Source organism: Nuphar pumila, chromosome 4 (assembly GCF_984573655.1).
Source record: "Nuphar pumila chromosome 4, dmNupPumi1.hap1.1, whole genome shotgun sequence".
Classification (NCBI taxonomy): domain Eukaryota; kingdom Viridiplantae; phylum Streptophyta; class Magnoliopsida; order Nymphaeales; family Nymphaeaceae; genus Nuphar; species Nuphar pumila.
Genome location: NC_143252.1, coordinates 110,668,579 through 110,671,932, shown reverse-complemented (window position 1 = coordinate 110,671,932; position 3,354 = coordinate 110,668,579).

Genomic DNA, 3,354 nt, shown 5'->3' with positions numbered 1-3,354 from the left:
ATTGATCTGTACTAACAACCTCTAGCCTTTCAGATTGATTTCTTGTTTTTCAGAAATAGGTAACTAAGCAATTTTGTGCATCATCCTGTAAATCTGGCCTCAAGTGTCATTCTTGTATTCTTAGGTGTAAGGCCATGAGGCCGTAAGGTGACGGTTCGGAGTCACAATATTCAAATTAAGAGATGTGTCTCTTGAGGGGACGAAGGGATTTATCTAAGATGTGTCCCAAAACTAAAACTCTTAACAACTATAAATAAAATGAAAAAGGGTACTAAGAAAATACAAGGAACCATACAAGCATTCACAATTAGTAACGGTTACAATTACTAAAGGCATTCGGACTTGTGAACCAGTTGAGAGTGCGAAATTCCTGACGATTTCGAGTGTAACAGCGACATCTTCATCCCGTTGCAAATTCTGCATGCGTATCTGTTTCTAACGTACGTAGAGGCGTCGATTGAATCCTTTAAAAAAAATTGCTCACCCTTTCGATTGGAGGTCGAATTAGTTGTCAGGGGTGCTGTCGGGACATCGTTGACAGGAGGTGCCGACGGACCGGCTGCTTGCAGCGGTAGACAGAGGTCGGATTTTCCCTAGCCTTCAAACCCTCACCGACGGAGGTCTTCAGAGGTCGTGCAGCAACCATCGATCACCCAGTCTGGTGTGGCGTCTTGCCGCCAGCTGATAGCTGGGTGCCATCGGATGTAATGTGCAGTCGTCGGACCGACGCCAGATTTTCGCCTGTAGCGGTAGACATACATCAAAACAAAAAAAAAACAAAAAAAAGGAGAAAGGAGAAGGGGAAACAAGCATTGCTTACCTGGGCGTCGCTAGACAGGCTGGAGGTGATCACCGGAAGGACCATTGCCGAAAAATCGACACCGCTCCACCTGCGGGTCCCCTCTTTTCTTAGAACAAAATAAAAGAAAACGAAAAGAGGAACCCTAATCGGGTTCCCACTTTTCATTTTTAACGTATAAACTCTTTTACATAAAAAAAATCAATTTAAACTTGAAATTTCTTGAAATTTAAAAAAAAGGTTATTTTTTCTTGAAAAAATAGAAAATAGCATACTGATTTTTCTGAAATTATGGCAAAGTGGCTTCTTTCTTTTCTGTTTAACTCATAAAACTTTCCTTTTTGAGGTTTCTATTTTCGTTTTTTCTCAGAAAGGGTTCTATCTTTCTAGAAATTGCAAAAAAATAGTTTATCTTTTATGATTAACTCATAAATTTCAAAAAGTGTTCTACTTTATTGAGTTTTTGCATAACACGGTCTCTTAACTTTTCTAATATTACAGAAAAAAGTCCAAACTTTCTGTTTAACTCAAAAGTTGCAAAAATAGGTCTCTATGTTTTTTGTTTAGACAGGACCTCTCATATTACTTTCAAAAATTATAGAAAAGTGGTTTTGAGTTTCAGAAAACCACCTGCTACTTATTTTTGTTAAATAGTGCTTAAATTTAGTAATTTTTATGAATTTCTTGCATACTTAAAGACCATATTGCATGCTAAATTAGTTTAAAAGAATCAAAACTAGTTATATTTATAAATATTAATTGAAAAAACTTTATTACTTCTAATATTTATTTACAATTAGGAATATAGCAAATCGAATACTCATGACTGAGTTATCCAAAATTGAAAAACTTAATAGGATGAATTTTAGAATATGAAGAAGAAAAATAGAATATGTATGGACACGTGAGAAGAACCTATATGTATTAAATAATGTAAAATCTTTACTAACTGATAAATCGACTGAGAAAGAGAAGAAAGCTCATAACAAGTTCATTAAAAATGATCAACTTGCTTAAGAAACTCTTCTAACATTTATGCAAGATGACCTCATCCAAGTGTTTGAAGACTTTGACACTACGAAAAGAATGATGAAAGAAGTATGATATGACTTCAGAGACCCACATTCAACTTATTCTAAAGCAGTACAACTCTTGTAGGATGTGAAAGAAGTTGATGATATATTAATTATAGGCAATAACATAAACACGATAAATATGATTACATCATGGTTAAGTTCTCAATTTGAAATAAATGATATGGATGAAGCTTCATATATCCTTAGAATTAAAATCTAAAGAGATAGAAAATCGAGATTGTTATGTTTAAGCTAAAAAAAATATCTTGACCACATTCTAAAAAAAAATAGAATTGAAAGTACCAAGGCAAAGGGTACTCTTATAGTAAAAGGCCAAAAGCTAAGTAAGAATTATTGTCCAAAAGATAGGCAATTAGAAGCCTGATGGATGTATACAATGATTTGTACTGGACCTGATTTAAGTTTTGTTGTAAGTCTAGTAAGTAGATATCAAAGTAATTCTGGGCTCTTTCACTGAGAAGTAGTGAAGAGAATTTTTCGATATCTAAAGAGAACTAAGGAACTTAATCTATGCTATCAGTCACATAATTTAAAACTTGTAAGCTACTCTGATGATCACTTTGTTGGTGACAGAGATGAAACAAAGTCCACCTCTGGTTATGTATTTATGTTAGGAGGTGGGGCAATTGCATAGTCATGCAAGAAATAAAGGTGTGTGGTACAGTATACTCAGGAAGCTGAGTACATTGCCTATAATATGACAGTCATATTTGGTGTATGGATAAATTGTTTCCTAAATAAATTGAAATTGGACATTTCAAATGATTCAGTTCAACTTTATTGTGATAATAAAGTTGTCATAAGACTAATACAAACAAGAGCTAATAGCTCTGCAAATAAGCATATTGAAGTTAAATATCAATATATTCATGATATACTTATGAAAAATGAAATAGCAGTGAACTATATTTCTTCAAGTGACATGTAGCAGATCCGCTAATCAAGGCAATCACTGAGGATGTTTTCACTAGACATGTGAGTCAGATGGGACTCAAATGCGTCTAAGTGGTGAGTGAATAAATATTACTCAGAAAGTGTGTATATAAGGTTTCGATTGCGAACAAGCATGTAAACACAGGGTGAGTAAAGATTACTCGAAAAGTGTGTATGCAAAGTTTCGATTGAGAACAAGCATGTAAACACAGGGTGAGTAAAGATTACTCGAAAAGTGTGTATGCAAAGTTTCGATTGAGAACAAGCATATACACACATAAAATCTCTTATGGCCAAGCAGGAGATGTAAGGCCATGTGGCCATAAGGTGACTCTTGGGCATAATGTTCAAATTCAAGAGATGTCTCTTGAGGGGATGAAGGGATTTCTCTTAGGGGTGTATCTCAAAACTAAAACTCTTCACAACTATAAATACAATGAAAAGGGTATGAAGAAAATACAAGATATCATACAAGCATTCACAATTAGTAACGGTTATAGTTACTAAAGGCATTCGAACTTGTGA